The sequence below is a fragment of the Arachis ipaensis genome, chromosome B7 (genome assembly GCF_059453495.1).
Source record: "Arachis ipaensis isolate K30076 ecotype BB chromosome B7, ASM5945349v1, whole genome shotgun sequence".
NCBI lineage: Eukaryota > Viridiplantae > Streptophyta > Magnoliopsida > Fabales > Fabaceae > Arachis > Arachis ipaensis.
The window spans coordinates 100,275,228-100,298,781 of NC_142442.1; the positions used below are offsets into that span (position 1 = coordinate 100,275,228).

A 23,554-nucleotide genomic window follows, 5' to 3' on the forward strand; every position below is an offset into this window, starting at 1 on the left:
TTGGACTTCACAGTGTCACAAATTCTCAGGAATTTTGTGAGATGTTGGTTTGGGTCTTCATTAGCACCTCCTCCAAAAGAACAATGATTCTCCACAAGTGATATTAGCTGTGGCTTGAGCTCAAAATTGTTGGCCTGAATGGGTGGTTTCTGGATGCTACTACCACAATTCCCAGAGGTTGGGTTTATGTATGAACTAAGAACCCTCCTCTCAGGAATGGCATTGTTTCCATCAGCTCTCTCATGGTTGTGAACTTCTCTATCCATGTTGAGATCTAGAGCTTCCTCAAAATTGTCCTCAGATTCTCCTTCAGATTCCTCTTCTCCCACTACTCTCTTCCCTCTTGCTTCCCTTCTAAGTCTATGAAGGGTCCTCTCTGGTTCGGTATATGGAGGAGTTGATGTCTCTCCTCTCCTACCTGTCATACAAGAACACAGCTCAAACACAAACAAGTGAAATACTCTTGGTTAATGGAAGAGTATGGTTAGATCAATTGAGGAATTAATTCAAACAGTTAGTGAGTAAGTGAGTTAGTTGCATGAATTTAAAGGCATAAAGAAGGAAAGCATGTAACCAAGTGCAGAAATTAAAATTCAACAAGTATCTAGAACAGAATTAACAAAGCAAGAGAAAATTGCTCAATCTAGTTAGCTTCCAATTTGAGAATTGTCAATCGAAACCAATCCCCGGCAACGGCGCCATAAACTTGATGCGCATAAACGTGTTATGCTACGATTTAGGAAATTGCACGATCGGCAAAATTCCTTCCGGCAAGTGCACCGGTTATCGTCGTCAAGTAAAAACTCACAATAGAGTGAGGTCGAATCCCACAAGGATTGGTTGAGTGAGCAATTCGGATTAGAAGTGTGTTCTAGTTGAGCGGAATCAAGATTTGAGATGAGAATTGCGGAATGTAGAATTGGCGGGAAAAGTAAATGACAAGGAAATTAAATGGCTGAATCTTAAATTGCATGAATTAAAGAGCAGAATGTAAATTGCTGAAATTAAAAGGGAATGGGGATGATTGCAAGAATTGAATTGCAGAATGTAAAGAGAAAGTGGAAATCAGAAATGGGGAATTCATTGGGTTTAGGAGATATTGAAATCTCCGAATCAAAACATGTGTATCTCTTCCTCAACCAATGCATTCATTGAATTTTGCTTGGCAATCTTATATGATTGGATCCCAATTCCTTGGTTCACCAATGCTCTCTAAAAACAAACAAATTCCCAATCCCTTGGTTTAAATGTTCATAAGAAGAGATGATGCTTGATCACTGATTATACCACACAATTTCATGAACCACAATTTGGTAGGATTACATGTCACAATATCCATCCAAACCCCAATCCAATCCACTGTGAGAAAGCTTCTCTAGCATGAATCCTCCATTCCTTTCCCAAGGCTCCGAAGGATTCCAAGTATGAGTAGTTTCTTTCCCAAGACAACTACTCAATGGAATTAGATCGAGAAGCTTTCTAACAAAATTCAAGAGAAAAGATTGAAGAAGAAGATAAACTATTATTGATTCATTGAATTACAATAGAGCTCCCTAACCCAATGAAAGGGGGTTTAGTGAATCATAGCTCTGAATTCAATTACAAAGAAAAGGAAAACTAGCTAAAAGTGAAAGTAAAGGTCCTCTCTAACTTCACTTCTATCCTATTTATACACTTTCTATATTGAGCTTCAGTTGTGCTTCTTGGGCTTTGAGGCCTTTCCTTGCTTTCCTTTTGCCTTGGGTTTATGATCCATAATCTTGATGAGGTTGTTGATCCAAATCCTGTAACATTTATTGAGCCAACTTAGTGATAATCAAATAATGACACATGACTCAATAAATTGAGATTTCAAACTCATCAATCCTTCAGGCCCAATCCCATAAACCATGATATTCAATTGGGTTTCATACCAAAGTAAGTTTAAGTTAATATTTGTGCTCAAAGACTAACTTAAATCACAATATTTTTGTCCCAGAAACCTTTTTCAAGAGTGGCGTTTAAGTTGTAGTTTAAGCTTAAACTGCAGCTTAAACGCCAGACACTTCCAGTGAGGCCTTTTGTAGAAGCACGTTTAAGCTTCAGTTTAGGTTAAACTGAAGCTTAAACGTGGAAATGGAAGAAGGTAGCCCTGGAGAGTCATTTAGTCGAACACGTTTAAGCTTCAGTTTAAGGTTAAACTGAAGCTTAAACGTGGAGATAGGAAGGGCAGCCCTGGAGGTCGAACACGTTTAACCTCCAGTTTGAGGTCAAACTGGAGGTTAAACGTGGAAAAGGGTGGAGGCATACTGGAGGTCGAACACGTTTAACCTCCAGTTTGAGGTCAAACTGGAGGTTAAACGTGGAAGCTTAGAATGGTGGCCCTGGAGGTGTCGAACACGTTTAACCTCCAGTTTGGGGTCAAACTGGAGGTTAAACGTGGAGATGGAGAGAGCAACCCTGGAGTAGAAAAGCTATCGAACACGTTTAAGCTCCAGTTTGAGTCAAACTGGAGCTTAAACGTGGAATGGCTCCCTGGTACTCTTCCTGGTTCTGGCGTTTAACCTCCAGTTTGAGGTCAAACTGGAGGTTAAACGTGGAACTCCTCCCTGGGTGGCATACTCATTCTGGCGTTTAACCTCCAGTTTGAGGTCAAACTGGAGGTTAAACGTGGAATGCTCCTTAAGTGAGGCTTTTCATTCTGGCGTTTAACCTCCAGTTTGACCTCAAACTGGAGGTTAAACTTCAATCCCAGCATTTCTTATCCTTCATGATTTTGGCGTTTAAGCTCCAGTTTAGGCTTAAACTGGAACTTAAACTCCACATGTGATATTCAAGCTTCCTTTATTGATTTTGTTGCTTCCTTGCTTAGCCTCTTCTTCCCTGAAATCATCCAAACAATTGCATCAAAGTCTTGCAAAATTTCATGAGAAATCTTTCATTCATAGCATTTAAGTAATATAACTAAAACTCATGGAATTTGCATCAAAATCATATTGTTTGGATGGTTCATTACTTTGTTCTTCATTTAACCATTTTTGGTTACTTTAAGCTCAAGAAAATGCATAAAACAACTAAAACTAACAGAAAAATGCTAGTGAAACTAGCCTATGATGCCTTGGCATCAATCGTGCAATTTCCTAAATCGTAGCATAACTAGTTTATGCGCATCATCTGTCTTTGTCCGTCAGAAGCAAGTCCCCATTACAGAAGAGGCTATTCAACAAGCTTTGAGTCTTCCCCCTATTCCAGAAGGAATGGATGCCTTTCAAGAAGCCGCACTCAAGCGCCAGATGTACCAATTTGACTGGGAAGCTGTTCTCAGAGTTATCGCACTACCTGGCAGCCGTTGGATCTACGGATACCATCATACCCGCCCTAAGGGAATATCAGCTTCAGCACTTACCTTGGAGGCTCGGGTATGGGCACAGATCATGTCCCATTACGTCTTTCTGAGCACTCACGAGTCCTCCTTCACTGCAGACATGGCCGTTCTACTATGGTGCATCCTTACAGACCAGCCTCTGAATCTACCAAGACATATCCGGAATGCCATGGGACACTTACAAATTGCGAGCAACTTACCTTTTCCCGCCCTGGTCTCAAATCTTGTCTCAGCAGCCGGATTTTCCTACAGAGCTGGAGACACCAAAGTGATGCTTTCACGGGATGATCAGTATGTCCCCAATGGGAAGTACCTTAGACTTCCAACAGCCACTACAAGCCTTCCCACTGCTCCGGTTGAAGATATCCCTTCTTCAACACCACAAGCACCTACAACAGATGAACTACTCCAGTAGATAATCATAAGATTGGATCGGCAAGAACAGAAAGCGAAGTTAAGAGAGCGCCGTAATGAGTGCCGATTCAAACACCTCAAGGAGCTACTCAAGGGACACTTCAAGGACTCAGACACCCCGGACTCCACTTCCTTTACCAGCACAGGGAGCCATGATGGTCCTGACTGTGGAGATACTGCTACCAGCCCACCCCTATTCCTGACAGATGGCACCGAGAACGGTGCAAAGCCTTAAGTGTGGGGAGGTCGGTCAGTACCTGATTTCCGGAGGTAATTTCTCTTTCCTAGCACCAATAAATTAGGATATTTAGTTAGATTTTCTTTCTTTTATAGAATAGGATAAATTGCATAGTAATAGGTTAGTTGCATGCATGCTCTACTTGATTGAAAAGACAATAAGTTCCTTCTAAGACTCTATCTTTGGAACAGAATTTCACTAATTTTAAAAAAAAAATTATGATAAATCTACTTGAAGTTGTATTTGGAACATGATTATTTTTGAGCTAAAGAACACGCAACCTGTGAAGATTTGAGCCTTTATGCATGGTTACATTATTTAACCGTAATTATTTTATTCTTGTGTGTTTACTTCTCTATAATTGTAATTTATATTTTGTTTTATCTTATATGTCCAATATTTATTATATTTATATGCTTGCACATGATTAAGGCCATTATTTGTTTAAACTCACTCATCCAAATTAAGCCTACCCTTTTCAATTATCTTTGTTAACCACTTTGAGCCTTTAAATCCCATTTGTTCTATATTTCACCACATTACTAGCCTTAAGCGGAAAAATAATTGTATATCCCAAATTGAATCTTTGGTTAGCTTAAGATAGAATTGTGTGTGATAGTTAAGTATGGGAAATTGTGGGAACAAAAGTTATTAAGGAAATGTGTCATGATAATTTAATGGGAATTTGGATACCTACTCATGTGAAACTATAAGAATTAAAAATCTATGTGCATTGATAAGCTATGTTTATTTTCGCTTCTATATAAAAAAAATATATTTTAATAAATAAATGAATAAGGGGACAAAATTACCCCAATGCTGAATTGAGAATTCAAAGATCAATGCACATATGATAAAAAGAAAAAAAAATTAAAATAAAAAGTTGATACATGAGTATGGAATGTAAAAGGGGAATTCTGGGTGGCTAGGTATGAATTCTAAGGTTATGCAAGTTATATAGTTTGGGTTGAAGCTTGGGTTAATTAAAGATTCAATTTATAAGCTCACTTGACCATACATGTATCCCTACCTACCTTGGCCCCATTACAACCTTGAAAAGACCTCATAATGTTTGCATTGGTATATTAACTGTTGTTGATTGGTTAGGAGAAGAACAAAAGTTAGAAAGCATGATTAGAGAATGATAGAGTGATTACCCTATACACTAGAGAGATTAGAGCATACATACATCATCAGTGAGGGTTCAATGCTTGAATTTCCATGTTCCCTGCTTTCATAAGCTATCTTCTTGCACTTTTATCTGTCTTACTGTATAATGATAGAATTAGTGGAATTTGATTTGTAATTGTTTTGAAGAGCTTATTTACTTTTGATCAAGTGGACAGGAATCATATAGTTGCATTCATATATATAGGATTGCATTGCATTACATGAGTTTCTGCATGTTTATACTTGTTTACTTTATCTCCTTCAATTAAGCATGAGGACATGCTAATGTTTAAGTGTGGGGAGGTTGATAAACCACTATTTTATGGTTTATATTATGTTTAATTGTGTGGTTTTATCATGATCCTTACCCACTTATTCATTAATTTAGCATGCATTTATATTTCCTTCCTGAAATTATTACATGATTGAAAACTGCTTCCTAGAGACTTTTAATTATGCATTTTAATTCTCCTTTATTCCATTCGATGCCGTGATCTATGTGTTAAGCGTTTCAGGCTTTATAGGGCATGAATGAGTTGGAGATTGGAAAGGAAGCTAGCAAAAAGGGAAGGAACACAAGAAATTGAGGAGATAACCAGCGAGAAGTGACGCGGCCGCATGGCTCATGCGACCGCGCAAAAGAGGAGAAATCGCAGTGACACGGCCGCATGGCTCACGCGACCACGCAGACTGGAAAAGCACGAGCGACGCGGAGGCGTGGACGACGCGAATGCGTGGCGAGGAAAAGTGCGAATGACGCGTCCGCATGGATGACGCGATCGCGTGACATGCGCGATCTGCATAATCTGCAGGATTCACTGGGGGCGATTTTGGACTCTATTTTGACCCAGTTTTTGGCCCAGAACAGCAGACTAGAGCCAGAGAACATGCAGAAACCAAAAAGGAGAACATTCATTCTACACAATTTTTAGTTTTTAGATCTAGTTTTACTCTTCCCCTAGGTTTTTCTCTCTAGACATTAATAGTTCTTAGGATTTTAGTTTCTCTAGCTTTTTGCATTGGGATATTGAGAAGAGTTATTACCTCATCAAGACTTCGTCATTCTAGTTCGTTTTCTTTACTTGGCTTACTCTTCCATGTTCTTTGCTTTGTTTAATTTACCATTGGAATATTTTTAGGATTATTTAATACAAGGATCACTTTTATTTTTAATTGACTATTTTTTATTTTTATTTACAATGTCTTTCTTTAATTCTTTTTTATATGCTATGAATTTTACCTTTACAATGAGTGAGTAGTTCCCTAACTTGATAGGGAGTTGATTGAAAGGAACCCTTGAGTTGGAAGATTCAAGAGAAAGATTGTAATTGGGTTATTGTTGGTTTGCTTTCTAATTCCTGACACCAATCCTCCCAAAAGTGGATTGGGACTTGTGGATAGAACAATATTCCAACTTGTTTTACCTTCCCTTACTTAGTAAAGGATAACTAAACGAAATAACTCTCAATTGTCAATTAATCTTAAGAGTGTTCCATCATGAATAGGGCTTCCATGTAATTAACTCCCAGTCAAGGCTTTTGTTTACATTATTCAATTTCATCAATTTAATTTCATGTATACTCAACTCAAACCTTTTCGAAAACATCTGATTAATAAAATAGCACCCTTTCCTTCAACTCGTTGGGAGACGACCTGGGATTCATACTCCCAGTATTTTAAATTTCAATTTTCTGTGACACCTTTCTAAATTGAGCGGTGGATTTCTGGCGAGTTAAGAACTATACTTACAACGCATATATTCTAATAATTTTTAATTCACCAATTTCTGCCCGCATCAATACCTAAGTTTCATGGCTTACCTGCTCAGGAGTCTATAAAAGCACCTTAGGGATTTTCAGACAGCCTGTTCTACTGTTAGGCGTCATGGTGCAGATGAAACTTCTATTCTGCTAATCGCCTTCCCTTTTTCTCTTGAGGGAAAGGCGAGAGAGTGGTACTATACTCAACCTGAAGCGGTTTTTACCAACTGGGACACGTTCAGGAGAGAATTTTTGGAAAAACACTTTTCGGCTGAAGTTACAGACAGACTGAGGAAGGAGATTTCCTGCATCATCCAAGGTGAATCAGAAACCCTTTATGAGTACTGAGAGTGCTTCAAGAATCTTCTAGACGCATGCCCCCACCACATGATCGACAAGTTGGTGTTGATCAGCTACTTCACACAAGGCATGAAGCCTCAGGATAAGACTACGTTGGACGGTGCTAGTAATGGTTCTCTGAAAAAGTACAAGACCACAGATGAAGCGTGACAACTGATCACTGATCTAGCTGAGTACACTCGGAATCACAGGCACAGGAACAACCATCCCAAGACTGTTGCAGAGGTTTCCTCTAGCATTGAGATTACTGCTCTTACACAGTCTCTGTGTGAGATGACCAACCTACTGAAGCAGATACATCTGAGCCAACAACAGTCTCAACCCCCCTCACCACAACATAGTCAACAACTGGTTCCTCAGAGAGTATGCAGAATATGTGCTGATTATAGTCATTACACTGATGAGTGTCCACAGCTCCAACAAGAGGATAACACCTTGGCAGCTACTCACAATTTCTATGACCGCCCGAATCAAGGATACTATCAACAAGGCGGCAACTGTAACAACCCAATTTTCAGTACGCCTAGGACATACTAGAAACTGAGTGCTACCAATTTTTAGCACAGCCAAATCATACAACATTCACACAAATCAAACACAAATAATCAAGATTTATTTCGTGACACCCTACCTAGTTTTGCTGCTCCTAATTCAGTTAGACTTTCAGGTGGTCCTTAAGAACTTTTTCCTCCTAAATCACATAAAGAACAACTTTAAATCCAAAAACCCTCAACTAATCAAATCTCATTCAGTATGTTAGGAAGTGATTTCTAACCTTAGACTTGCTGGAAGTTCACGTTTCTTGGCCCTCAAGTCAAGTTAAGCATGATACCTAAGGAAGAACATCAAGAAAACACATGTTTAAGCATGTTTCCTTGAAACTGAATCAAAAGAGAGATGGTGCAGCTAACTCACCTTGATTCCAGCCTTGATAAGTCATATGATCATGTAGAGAAAGAAGAGAGGATCATTTTGGTCGGATTGGAATTTTGATTTGAGTTTTAGTTCAGCAGAAATCAAGCTTTGAAGATTTGGAACTAAGAACTTTTCTCTCTTTTTCTCTCTTCCTGTTTTCGGCCACAAAGTGAAAATGAGCCAGCCTTGGGGGTTTTGGGGGTGTAGTTTGAGTTGTGATTGGTTGGCTTGGAGGTGGATTAAAATAATATTAAAATATCTCAGGTGTATAACTACTAAAACTAGATGTATCGAAACACTTGTAAAAACATCTCTAAAAATTATTTTCTGAGCTACTAGCATAAATGACACTAGTAACATATTTATTATGAGAATAAAACATGTATAATGAGGCCTTAGCATTGCTAAAGTCATCAGAGAGTGCCGGTGCTAAGCTGCACCAGTAAACTGTGAACCCGGTTAAACCGATTTTCCTGTTTTTAACTAAAACTGACCAGGTAACATTATAATATCATTCAAGAAGCTTCTAATACTAATATAATGATAATATTATACTATTATCTCTCTTCTCTCATGAATTGAGTCCGGTTCATCAAACAAAGACTATTTACAAAAATCAGAATCAAAACTGCCAACCGATACGGTTCAAAAACTAGGTTCTTCGCGATTGGGTTGTTGGGCTTGTCTTAAATAAGGTCCTGAGTTAAAGATAATATAATGACAATGAGGATTGAGATGCTTGATGATACAGAAGAGGTGTTTCCTTTACTGATCTTTCGGAGAAATTCGTGTCTTCAGAAAAGATCTCGCGTACTAAAAAATTAGGGTTGTTACATTCTACCCTTCTAAAAGACAAAGAAAAAAGAGTAATGTGATAAAGAGAAATCATTTGAGTTATGATGTTGTAAAAGTAAAAGCTGTGAAAGTTTGTATAGCATGATTGAACAGAGAAAGAAAGAGGTACTGCATAAGAATGTGAAAATGATGATGAATAATGAGAATGATGATGAATGATGATAATGAGAATGATTATGTAATGATCTGCTGCGTGAAGGCAGTCAGATAGATAGTGGTACGACCACAGAACGTTTTCCAGCGTTACACAGCTATTGAGAGCTGTACCTGCAACTGATAACCTGGGATCACTTGCAGAGGATATTAATTCATACACGGCTAGAATGTCGCACCTGTAAGGCAAGGATTGCTAAAGGAGAATATGATTTCATACACGGCTGGAATGCTGCCACCTGCCTCTCAAGTCAAGTTAAGCATGATTCCTAAGGAAGAACATCAAGAAAACACATGTTTAAGCATGTTTCCTTGAAAACTGAATTGAAAGGGGAAAGGAATAGCCATCTCACCTTATTTCCATCCTTGATAAGTTACATGGTTATATAGAGGAAGAAGAGAGGATCATTTTGGTAAAATCGGAGTTTTGATTTGAGTTTTAGTTCAGAAGAAATCAAGCTTTGAAGATTAAGTATTCATGAAAGTTTCTCTCTTTTCTCTCTTGTTATTTTCGGCCAAAATGATGAAATGAGACAGCCTTGGAGGTCTTGGGCGTGTAAGGTGACTTGTGATTGGTAATTTTTTTCTTTTCTTTATCTTTGCCTCACTATCATGTTATTACCACTCCCTAAGTGTTTTAGGAAGGTAATTATGAGATTCTGCACTTAAAGTTGTCTTTCTAAAGCTTTTACAGAAAACTGGCTTTTCCGTATTATTTTATTATTTTTATTAAAATATTATTTTTAATTAAATATTATTATTTAATATTTTATTATTATTTATTATTTTAATACTAAATTTTCGAAAATTAACTTACCTTTTAATTTTAACCTTTAAAATTCACTTTTTACCACCCGTAACTTTTAATATTTCTACTTTTCACAAGCAGTTAACAACATTTGGTGATTCAGCCTTTATTAGAATATAGACTGTTAGTTAGAACACCCCTAGATATAGCTAAATAATATCTATATACATATATATACATACAATATCCTAGGCCCTGACCTGTTCAAAAAATCCCTAAGCTGGCGCCCAGGCTAGGCTAGACTCTATACTCACCTAGTCCTTCTAAACCACTAAAGCGATGGAAAGTACATTCTAAGTCTTTAAAACTCAAGTCAGGTGGAACGTCACCAAAAGGTAGAACATCATCTGCTACTCCTATGCATGATCAGACATTGCCATAGGACGTCTCTCTGGTACCTCATCAAGTAGCCACACAACATGAGTCTCGTGCACAGGACTTAGGTTAAGGTTCACGTTCAAACGGGGTGCAGATGTTGGCTGGTCTCACAGTATATACATATAATCAGAGAACGATATTCACCCTAGACTCAGAGGACTATCTAGAGCAGAATCCTCTTCTTGCGAACGGTCATCAGCGAACTATGGTAAGGTACTCTTACTTCCATCTGAAGGGGGAAGGGAGAGAGAAGGGGTAAGAACTGGGGAGTTCTTAGTAGGGTCGGGGTTATTAGTTACGTTCATTAATTCTATGTTGTTTAGCAGACTATTAGCAGAATACAAAGAAGCAGTAATTAGAAAACACAGATAAGTAGAGAAGATAGAGAAAACAGATAGTAGAACACAAACAGAAGAATACAAGAAAATAACACAAGCGCAGAGAATGGAATACAAACAAGGAAAGCATACATTCATACCACAATCATAATAAAGGAAATGCGCAACCAAGTATGATGCATTTCTAGCCCTAACGCAGGTAATGAGCTCATCTGTCGGTTTCTACCCGCTCCCGACGTAACCCAAAGCAGCTGAAACGGGTATGGTTTTCCAGTCAGCATAGGTTCAGTTCTCACTAACCGACGTATGCGTCATATCCTCTGTAAGTAAACTCTGCCATACAGGTGGCGGCATTCCAGTCGTGTATGAAATCATATTCTCTGTAAGCAATCCTTGCCTTACAGGTGCGGCATTCTAGCCGTCTATGAATTAATATCCTCTGCAAGTGATCCCAGGTTATCAGTTGCAGGTACAGCTCTCAATAGCTGTGTAACACTGGAAAACGGTCTGTGGTCGTACCACTATCTATCTGACTGCCTTCACACAGCAGATCATTACATAATCAATCTCATTATCATCATTCATCATCATTCTCATTATTCATCATCATTTTCACATTCTTATGCAGTACCTCTTTCTTTCTCTGTTCAATCATACTGTACAAACTTTACATCTTTCACTTTTACAATATCCTGGCTCAATCCATTTATCTTTATCATATTATTCTTTTCTCTCTATATCTCTTTACTTTACTATGGTTACTCTGTGTTCTGTGTTACTTTATTCTGCTCTGATTTCTCTGTTTAACATGTGTATTTAAAGCTTATGTAAATTTCAGTATGAATAGTTAGCCTGTCCCAGGTATAGGTTCATTAAGTCTATACTGAAAAAGTTTAACTTTTCATATAACACCTAACCCTAGTCGCAACTCAAGTACTAACTAAGTTGCCCTAGTTCGTTCACTAGTCTCTGTCTGTTTTTCTGTCATTAAAATTTTACAGACTTTTTCTTTGGTTTTTATCTTTTCTTTAACTTTTTATCTTTTCTTTATCTTTGCCTCACTATCATGTTATTACCACTCCCTAAGTGTTTTATGAAGGTAATTATGAGATTCTACACTTAAAGTTGTCTTTCTAAAGCTTTTACAGAAAACTGTCTTTTCCATATTATTTTATTATTTTTATTAAAATATTATTTTTAATTAAATATTATTATTTAATATTTTATTATTATTTATTATTTTAATACTAAATTTTCGAAAATTAACTTACCTTTTACTTTTAACCTTTAAAATTCACTTTTTACCACCCGTAACTTTTAATATTTCTACTTTTACCACCCTAACTTCTAGAAATTACCATATAACACCTTAAACACCAAAAATTTTACTTCCTTGCCCTTTTTAAGATCTAAAAGGTGTTCTTCAATGTTCTTCACCACACTCAAAGTGTTCTTCGTGTTCTTCGTATATTCTTCAAATTCTTTCTTTGTTTTTACCCGTTTTTCAGTCTTTTCAGCAACCGATTTTTACCAAAATTCAAAATAAATTTCCAGCCAATAAAATCCCATCTTTTCTACATGATTTTAACATAAATTGAACCTCAATTTAAGCTCTAGGGTTTCGTTTTCCAGTAGCCACAAGAACACACATTCATAGCTTGAATTTCATCAAATTTCATCAAATTTTCACCAAAATTTCAACAAGAATTACTCATACAAACAATCAATTTTAACCACAGCCAAACCATATCATAATCACACAACTCAAACACAATCAATCAAGATTAAATTCGTCAATCCCTACCTGGTTTTGCTGCTCCTAATTCGGTTAAACTTTCAGGTGGTCCTTAAGCACTTTTTCCTCCTAAATCACATCAAGAACAACTTTAAATCCAAAAACTCTCAACTGACCAAATCTCACTCAGTATGTTAAGGAGAGATATCTCACCTTAGACCAGCTGGAAATTCACGTTTCTTGGCCCTCAAGTCAAGTTAAGCATGATTCCTAAGGAAGAACATCAAGAAAACACATGTTTTGCATGGTTTTCCTTGAAAACCGAATTGAAATGGGAGGGAGACAGCCATCTCACATTATTTCCATCCTTGATACGTTACATGGTTATGTAGAGGAAGAAGAGAGGATCATTTTGGTGAAATCGGAGTTTTGATTTGAGTTTTAGTTCAGAAGAAATCAAGCTTTGAAGATTAAGTGTTCATGAAAGTTTCTCTCTTTTCTCTCTTGTTATTTTCGGCCAAAATGATGAAATGAGACAGCCTTGGAGGTCTTGGGGGTGTAAGGTGAGTTGTGATTGGTTGGCTTGGAGGTGGATTAAAATAATATTAAAATATCTCTGGTGTACAACTACTAAAACTAGGTGTATCGGAACACTGGTAGAAACATCTCTAAAAATTATTTTCTGAGCTACTAGCATAAATGACACTAGTAACATATTTATTATGAGAATAGAACATGTATAATGAGGCCTTAGCATTGCTAAATTCATCAGAGAGTGCTGGTGTTAAGCTGGAGCAGTAAATCGTAAACCTGGTTAAACCGATTTTCTGTTTTTAACAAAAATAGACCAGGTAACCTTATAATGTCATTCAATCATTTTCTAATACTAATATAATGATAATATTATACTATTATCTCTCTCCTCTCATGAATCGAGTCCGGTTCGTCAAACAGAGACTATTTACGAAAATCAGAATCAAAACTGCCAACCGATACGGTTCAAAAACAAGGTTCTTTGCGATTGCATTATTGAGCATGCCTTAGAGGGGGTTCTAACTTAAGGATGACATAATGATAATGAGGATTGAGATGCTTGATGATATAACAGAGGTGTTCCCTTTACTGATCTTCCGGAGAAATCCGTACTTTCAAAAAAGATCTCATGTACTCGAAAATCAGGGTTGTTACATTCTACCCTCCTAAAAAAAAATTTTGCCCTCAAAATTTTAGTTACCTGAGAACATATGCGGGTAATCAGCTCTCATCTTATCTTCCAATTCCCAAGTGTGCTCTTTTTCTCCTCTTGGTTCCCATGCTACTTTGACTAAGCGAATAGTCTTGCCTCTTAGTTGCTTATCACTTCTTTCTACGATCTGAACTGGTGATGCTTGATATGTCAAATCATTTTATAACTGTAATGTTTCTGGTTGTGAAATGTGACTCTCATCGGGAACATATTTCTTAAGTTGCGAGACATAAAAAAAAACATCATGAAGGTTTGATAAATAAGGAGGAAGCGCTATTTGATAAGCTACTAGACCGACTCTTTTAAGTATTTGGAAATGTTCTATTTATCGTGGGTTAAGATTTTTAGTCTTAAGGGCTCTACCTATTCCAGTAATCGAAGTTACTTCTAGAAAGACATGGTTTCCCTCACTAAACTCTAAGGGTCTACGTCTATTATCGACATAGCTCTTTTGACAGCCTTGTGCTGTCTGATCTTCCGACGATTCTCCTTTATCTTCTCAGTAGTTTCTTACACTAAGTTTGGACCTAAGACACTAGATTCCCTATCGTCATTCCAACACAATGGTGTCCGACATCTTTTTTCGTAGAGAGCTTCGTATGGTGCCAACCGATACGGTTCAAAAACAAGGTTCTTCGCGATTGCATTATCGAGCTTGCCTCAGAGGAGGTTCTAACTTAAGGATGACATAATGATAATAAGGATTAAGATGCTTGATGATATAAGAGAGGTGTTCCCTTTACTGATCTACCGGAGAAATCCGTACTTTCAGGAAAAAGAGAAACTTTCATGAACACTTAATCTTCAAAGCTTGATTTCTTCTGAACTAAAACTCAAATCAAAACTCCGATTTCACCAAAATGATCCTCTCTTCTTCCTCTACATAACCATTTTACTTATCAAGGATGGAAATAAGGTGAGATGGCTGTCTCCCTCCCATTTCAATTCGGTTTTCAAGGAAAACCATGCAAAACATGTGTTTTCTTGATGTTCTTCCTTAGGAATCATGCTTAACTTGACTTGAGGCCCAAGAAACGTGAATTTCTAGCAAGTCTAAGGTGAGATATCTCTTCCTAACATACTGAGTGAGATTTGGTCAGTTGAGAGTTTTTGGATTTAAAGTTGTTTTTGATGTGATTTAGGAGGAAAAAGTGCTTAAGGACCACCTGAAAGTTTAACTGAATTAGGTGCAGCAAAACCAGGTAGGGTGTAACGAAATTAATCTTGATTATTTATGTTTGAGTTGTGTGAATGTTGTATGATTTGGCTGTGCTAAAAATTGGTTGCATATATGATTGAATCTTGGTGAAAATTTGGTGAAATTTTTATGAAATTTGATGAAATTCAAGCTTTAAAGTTCATGTTATTCGAGCACCTGGAAAAACGAAAACCTAAGCTTAAATTGAGGTTCAATTTGTGTTGAAATCATGTAGAAAAGATGGTGTTTTAGTGGCTGCTAATTTATTATGAATTATAGTAAAAATCGGTTGCTGAAAAGACTGAAAAACGGGTAAAAACAAAGAAAGAATTTGAAGAATTTATGAAGAACATGAAGAACACATTGAGTGTGATGAAGAACAATGAAGAACAGGCATTATATCCTTAAAAGGGCAAGGAAGTAGACGTTTTGGTGTTTGAGGGGTTATTTTGCAATTTCTGAAAGTTAGGGTGGTAAAAGTAGAAATATTAAAAGTTACGGGTGGTAAAAAGTGAATTTTTAAAGGATAAAAGTTAAAGTAGGATAATTTTCGAAAATTTAATGATAAAATAATAAATAATAATAAAATATTAAATAATAATATTTAATTAAAAATGATATTTTAATAAAAATAATAAAATAATACGGAATAAGCAGTTTTCTGTAAAAGCTTTAGAAAGACAACTTTAAGCGCAGAATCTCATAATTACCTTCATAAAACACTTAGGGAGTGGTAATAACATGTTAGTGAGGCAAAGATAAATGAAAGATAAAACGTTAAAGAAAAGATAAACACCAAAGAAAAGTCTGTAAAGTTTAATGATAGAAAAACAGACAGAGATTAGTAAATGAACTAGGAGCAACATAGTTAGTCCTTGAGTTGCGACTAGGGTTAGGTATTATATGAAAAGTTAAATTGTTTCAGTATAGACTTAATGAACCTATACTATGGTAACGTACTCTTACTTCCATCTGAAGGGGGAAGGGAGAGAGAAGGGGTAAGAACTGGAGAGTTCTTAGTAGGGTCAGGGTTATTAGTTACGTTCATTAATTCTATATTGTTTAGCAGACTATTAGCAGAATACAAAGAAGCAGTAGTTAGAAAACATAGATAAGTAGAGAAGATAGAGAAAACAGATAGCAGAACACAAACAGAAGAATACAAGAAAATAACACAAGCACAGAGAATGGAATACAAACAAGGAAAGCATACATTCATACCACAATCATAATAAAGGAAATGCGTACGAAAATTTAACTCCCTTGAGAGATCATTTGTTGCCTTAAGGCAACTCTAGAATTATTTGTTTGATGATCTGCTGCGTGAAGGCAGTCAGATAGATAGTGGTACGACCACACAACGTTTTCCAGTGCTACACAGCTATTGAGAGCTATACCTACAACTGATAACCTGGGATCACTTGCAGAGGATATTATTTCATACACGGCTGGAATGCCGTCACCTGTAAGGCAGAGTCTGCTTACAGAGGATATGACGCCTACGTCAGTTAGTGAGAACTGTACCTATGCTGACTGGAAAACCATACCCGTTTCAGCTGCATCGGGTTACGTCGGGAGCGGGTAGAAACCGACAGATGAGCTCATTACTTGCACTAGGGCTAGACATGCATCATACTTGGTTGCGCATTTACTCTGTTATGGTTGTTGTTTGAATGCATGCTTTCTTTGTTTGTATTCTATTCATTGTGTCTGTGTTTTATTTTCTTGTATTCTTTGGTTTGTGTTTTGCTTTCTATTTTCTCTGTTTTCTCTCGTTATCTACTTCTTCTGTTCACTGCTTCTCGGTATTCTACTATTTATCTGCTAAACAACACAGAATTAATGAACGTAACTAATAATCCCGGCCCTACTAAGAACTCCCCAGTTCTTACCCCCTTCTCTCCCTACCTCCCCTTCAGATGAAAACGGGCGTGATATTCTATGAAGTCGAAGACCTATACATTTACGAGGATCCAGTGTACTATGGTTACTACATTTTGAGTACGAAGCCTCGTATGAGATGTTACGCCTTATGAAACTGTCCCTTCCAACATCCTCTGTCTAGCCTGCATTTTGACCCCGATGCTCCTTATGACTTTTTCTTATCCTGGCTACACCTTGACGCACCTGGGCATCCTTTTCCTGATGGTCCCGGACACCCTATACTAGCTCAAGCTTTAAATGTGGTGGAACCTGAGCCTTTCATTCCTGTGGGAACGAGTTAGCTGGTGACTATGTACCTGTGATACCACCAAAGTGGGACTTTCCCCCTGAGCCGATCCATGACTTTCCACAGCCTGCTGAGCTGACACTACTGGACGACGGGGTAGCTCTTATTTACGCGAACAGACCTGTGCTCGCGGATGGTTTTGTACATAGTGATAGCAGTTTTTCTAGTGAATCTGAGGGTATAGCTGTAGCTACTGACGATGAAAAGGAGGAGGATCTTGAGATAGAGATAGAGCAGTATGAGGAGATGGATGAGCCTCACGACGATTCTCTGAACGGCCACGTGTAGATATAGTTTAACAGTAGGGGGAATTCTTTTGATGACACTCTAGTCTGACATTATCCATTAGTTAGTCTCTCACTTGTGTTAGTACACTCGAGAGCTAGGAGCTATATAGTGGTTAGGCTAGCCTGGACGCCAGTTTAGCGGCTTTTTGTAGAGGCCAGGCCCTGGGAGTGTCGTGTATATATTATCTACGTAGGTTGACGAGGATGTAAACTGACTTGAGCTTGTGTAAAGGCTACATGTTTTGTTATAGTGTACATGATGTATATTATCTGCTATATTTCTATATTTCTCTATGCTTGCTTTTATTGCTCTCAATGTATGCTTGTTTATTTTACATTATCATCTACAGCGAATAAAAAAAGGTTACCCGTAAAATTATTACGTTCTAACAACCCTGATTTTCGAGTACATGAGATCTTTTCTGAAAGTACGGATTTCTCTGAAAGATTAGTAAAGGGAACACCTCTGTTATATCATCAAGCATCTCAATCCTCATTATCATTATGTCATCCTTAAGTTAGAACCTCCTCTGAGGCAAGCTCGATAATGCAATCGCGAAGAACCTTGTTTTTGAACCGTATCGGTTGGCAGTTTTAATTCTGATTTTCGTAAATAGTCTCTATTTGATGAACCGGACTTGATTCATGAGAAGAGAGAGATAATAGTATAATATTATCATTATATTAGTATTAGAAAAATGCTTGAATGACATTATAAGGTTACCTGGTCTGTTTTTGTTAAAAACAGAAAATCGGTTTAACTGGATTTACGATTTACTGGCACACTTTCTGCATTGCTCCCACGCAACTTGCTGCCACTTTTTTTTATGCAATATGTTGATGCAAATGCAGACTATATGCAGAGATCATGAGAAGAGTCACTAATTAAAACTAAGAAGAGAGAAAAGAATGATCATACCATGGTGGGTTGTCTCCCACCCAGCACTTTACTTTTATGTCCTTAAGTTGGACGGTCTTCAGGCTCATTCTGCTTCTGTTGGTGGGTCTTCCAAGAGGAAGACCTCTAGCTCTTTGTGTTCCTTCATCTTCTCACCAGGATAAAGCTTTAACTGATGTCCATTGACCTTGATGAATTTGGAGCTAGAAGGATGACACAGGTGAAAGACTCCGTATGGCTCTGCCTTTTCTACTCTGTAGGGACCTTCCCATCTTGATATCAGGTTGCCTGGCATGAGCCTCAGTCTGGATTTATAAAGGAGAACTAACTCCCCAGGTCTGAACTCTCTCCCTTTTATGTGCCTGTCATGCACAACCTTCATCTTCTCTTTGTATCGCCTGGAGTTGTCATATGCTTCTAGGCGAAGGTTCTCTAATTTTGCTAGTTGCAGCTTCCTTTCAGCGCCAGCTTCCTCAAATCCCATGTTGCACTCCCTCACAGCCCAGAAAGCCTTGTGTCCTATCTCTACTGGAAGGTGGCAAGCCTTTCCATACACTAAGCGGAAGGGGAACATCCCAATGGGTGTCGTGTACGCTGTAGGAATTGCTTCCACCCATTTAGAAACATAATCTACAACTAACAGTATATAAAGGTAACCACTAGAGTTTGGAAGTGGACCCATGAAGTCAATGCCCCAAACATCAAAAATTTCACAGAATAGCATAATCTGTTGGGGCATCTCATCCCTCTTGGATATATTACCAAACCTTTGGCATGGAGAACAAGATTTACAAAAGGCAGCAGCATCTTTAAAAAGAGTAGGCCACCAGAATCCACAGTCTAAAATTTTTCTAGCCGTTCTTTGAGGGCCAAAATGTCCTCCACTCTCAGAAGAGTGGCTGGCCTCTAAAATGGACTGGAATTCTGATTGAGGCACACACCTTCTAATTATCTGGTCAGCACCATACCTCCATAAATATGGGTCATCCCATATATAATATTTGGACTCGCTTTTCAGCTTATCTCTTTGATGCTTAGTAAAATTACGAGGGAAAGTATGTCTAACTAGATAATTAGCTACAGGTGCATACCAAGGAACTACTTCAGATACTGCATGCAAGCTATCAAATGGAAAAGCATCATTAATAGGAGTGGAGTCAGTCTTAATGTGCTCAAGGCGACTCAAGTGGTCTGCCACTAAATTCTGGTTACCACTCCTATCCTTAATTTCTAAATCAAATTCTTGCAGTAACAGTATCCAATGTATCAACCCTGGTTTAGACTCTTTTTTAGCTAATAAATATTTTAGAGCTACATGGTTTGAGTACACTACCACCTTAGTACCAAGTAAATAGGCTCAGAATTTATCCAGAGCAAAAACAATAGCCAGAAGCTCTTTTTCAGTGGTTGTGTAATTAGACTGAGCAGCATCTAAGGTCTTAGAAGCATAAGCAATTATGAAAGGATCCTTACCTTCGCGCTGAGCCAGTGCCGCTCCTACTGCATGGTTGGATGCATCACACATAATCTCAAAAGGTTGGCTCCAGTCTGATCCTTTCACAATCGGAGCTTGAGTCAAGGCAATTTTTAGCTTATCAAATGCTTGCATGCAATCCTCACTGAACTCGAACTCAACATGTTTCTGGAGCTGTCTGGATAAAGTCAATGCTACCTTACTAAAATCCTTGATAAATCTCCGGTAAAAACCTGTATGACCAAGGAACGAATGGACTTCCCTCACGGAGGAGGGGTAAGATAAACTAGAAATGACATCTACCGTTGCTGGATCTATAGAAATACCAGTATTAGAGACAACATGTCCTAGAAAAATCCCTTGTTTTACCATAAAATGACATTTTTTGAAATTCAATACAAGGTTTGAACTAACACACTTGTCTAATACTCTAGCAAAACTATCCAAGCAAAGGTTAAAGCAATCACCATATACGCTAAAATCATTCATAAAAACTTCCATACAGTTTTCAATAAGATCTGAAAAGATACTCATCATGCATCTTTGTAAAGTAGCCGGTGCATTACATAAGCCAAAAGGCATCCTCCTATATGCATACGTTCCAAAGAGACATGTAAAAGTAGTCTTTTCCTGATCTTCAGAAGTTATATGAATTTGAAAATAGCTTATATAACCATCTAAAAAGCGGTAATGGGATTTACCTGACTGGCGATCAAGCATCTGATCAATAAATGGCAAGGGGTAATGATCCTTGCGAGTAGCTTGGTTGAGACGCTTGTAATCAATGCAAACTCTCCATGAATTCTGCACTCTAGTTGTCAGGAGCTCTCCATGCTCATTCTTTATTGTTGTGACTCCAGACTTCTTGGGCACCACTTGTACTGGACTGACGCATTCGCTGTCTGAGATGGGATAAATGATATATGCTTCTAGTAGCCTGATCACTTCTTTCTTGACAACTTCTAAGATGGTGGGATTCAATCTTCTTTGGGGTTGATGGACAGGCCTTGATCCCTCTTCTAAGAATATTCTGTGCTCACAAACATGAGGGCTGATGCCTACTATATCCGCCAAGCTCCACCCAATTACTTTCTTGTGTCTTCTCAACACACTGAGCAGCTGTTCCTCCTATTGGAAAGTAAGTTCCTTTGCAATGATAACTGGGAGCTTCTGATTATCCTCAAGGTAGGCATACTTGAGGTGGGGTAGAAGGGGCTTTAACTCTAATATCTGCTCATGGCTGGCTCTAGATCATCTGGAGCTAGTGATAATGGCAAAGAGACCTCATTGTGTTCAGAGGGTGTCCCCACACTTGGACCTTGCTCCATGTGCCTCTTTTCTACTTCTTCTTGGTGAACTGCAGCTACAGTTTCATCAATGATATCACACTGGAAGATTGAATGATCTTCCGGAGGGTGCTTCATAGCTTCATTCAATTCAAATTGAAAGTCAATGCTCTGCCATCTATCTCAAAGGAGTAAGTTCCTGAGAAGGCATCCAGCTTGAACTTTGAAGTCTTCAGGAATGGCCTTCCAAGCATGATTGATGATGGTCTTCCTGAGTCATTAGGGGGCATTTCCAAGATATAGAAGTCAATGGGAAATGTGAGCCCCTCAATGCTTACCAGCACGTCTTCAGCAATTCCAACCACTGTGATGATGCTTTTATCTGCTAAAACAAAACGAGCTGTCGACCTTTTTAAGGGAGAGAGCCTCAAAGCATCATATATAGACAATGGCATAATACTCACGTACGCTCCTAAATCACACATGTAGTCATAAAATATTACACCCCCAATAGTACAGTTAACCATGCATGGACTTGGATCACTACATTTTTCAGGTATACCTCCCATTAAAGTAGATATAGAACTACCTAAAGGAATTGTTTCTAATTCATTAATTTTATCTTTATGTATGCATAAATCTTTCAGAAACTTTGCATATTTAGGTACTTATTGAATAACATCAAAAAGGGGAACATTTACCTCAACCTTTTTGAAGATTTCTATCGTTTTGGGATCAAGTTCCGTCTGCTTCCTGGACTTCCTTGCAAGGTGTGGAAATGGAACAGGAATGGCGCCACTTGCATCTTCTGCGTCCTTTGGTGCTCCATTCCTTGGCTGAGCTACTTCTTCTTTAACCATATCATGTACTTCCTCTTCCTCTTCAACATCTTCCACTGCAACTATGCCTTCAACTGGGGCGTGTTCTTGTGGGCTTGGCTCCGCTTGATTCCTCTCTTGCAGTGTGGTTCCGGACCTTAAAATGATGGCATTGATGCTACCCTTGGGGTTGGGTAAGGGTTGAGAAGGGATCCCACCGAAGGTTGAAGGCTAATTATTGGAAGTAGTCATTGATCCAATCTGTGAGGCAAGAGCTTGTACAACAAAGGTCAGACCATTCAAGGTGCAGCTAAGTGTGTTTTCCATGGCCTTTTGTCTTTGCTCAATAGACTGAAGCACTTCGTCATGAGAAGAATAAGGGTAAGTAATCTGAGGGGCCTGCTGTTGGTTGTTCTGAGGTACTTGGGACTGCCTTAAGTGAGGTGCTTGGTAGGGCTGGTTTTGGTTCTGCTGTCTGTTGTTGTTATTCCACCTCTGATTTCCATTGTTGTCTCTGCCTCCTCTGTTGTAGTTGTCCCTCCAACCTTGGTTGGAATTATCCCTCCATCTCTGGTTGGAATGGTCTCTCCATCCAGGGTTCGAGTTGTCTTGCCAACCTTGGTTATGGTTTCCACCTTAGTTGTAATTGCCGCCTTGTTGATTGTACCCTTGATTTGGGCGGTCATAGAAATTGTGAGTAGCTTCCAAGGTGTTGTCTTATTGTTGGAGATGCGGACACTCATCAGTGTAGTGAGCATAATCAGCACATATTCTGCATACTCTCTAAAGAACTAACTGTTGACTTTGTTGTGGTGGAGGAGGCTGAGGTTGTTGTTGATTTAGCTGCATCTGTTTTAGTAGGTTGGTCATCTCACACATAGCCTGTGTGAAAGCAGTAGTCTCACTACTAGAGGAAACCTCTGCAACAGCCTTGGGGTGGTTGTTCCTGTGCCTATGATTCCGAGTGGACTCAGCTAGGTCGCTGATCAGTTGCCACACTTCATCTGCAGTCTTGTACTTTTTCTGGGAACCATTACTTGCACCATCTAATGTAGTCTTATCCCGAGGCTTCATGCCTTGAGTGAAGTAGTAGATCAATACCAACTTGTCAATCATGTGATAGGGACATGCATCTAGAAGATTCCTGAAGCACTCCTAATACTCATAAAGAGTCTCTGATTCACCTTGAATAATGCAGGAGATCTCTTTCTTCAATCTATCTGTAACTTCAGCTGGAAAGTATTTTTCCAAGAATTCTCTCTTGAGCGTATCCCAATTGGTGACAGTTGCTTCAGGTTGGGAGTAGTACCACTCCCTCACCTTTCCCTAAAGGGAAAACAGGAAGGCGGTTAGCATAATAGAAGTTTTATTTGCACCATGACGCCTAACAGTAGAACAGGCTGTCTGAAAATCCTGAGGTGCTTGATGGGCTCCTGAGTAGGTAAGCCATGAAACTTAGGCATCAAGTTCATTAGTGCAGTCTTCAGTTCAAAATCTGCAGTTAGATTTGGATGACGCACTTGATACGGTTGTAGTGTAAAATCTGGGGCTCCTGCCTCCTAGAGAGTAATCCTCCTGGGTGCTGCCATGTTATCTGCACGTACTTCCACAGAATCAGTAGTAGAAGAG

General features: G+C 38.5%; 1 pseudogene; it reads right to left on the reverse strand.

Annotated features, from left to right (window-relative positions):
• Positions 1–3,787, reverse strand: part of LOC148553510 (uncharacterized) — a 91,154-nt pseudogene extending 87,367 nt beyond the window's left edge.
• Positions 3,788–23,554: the final 19,767 nt, after the last annotated feature.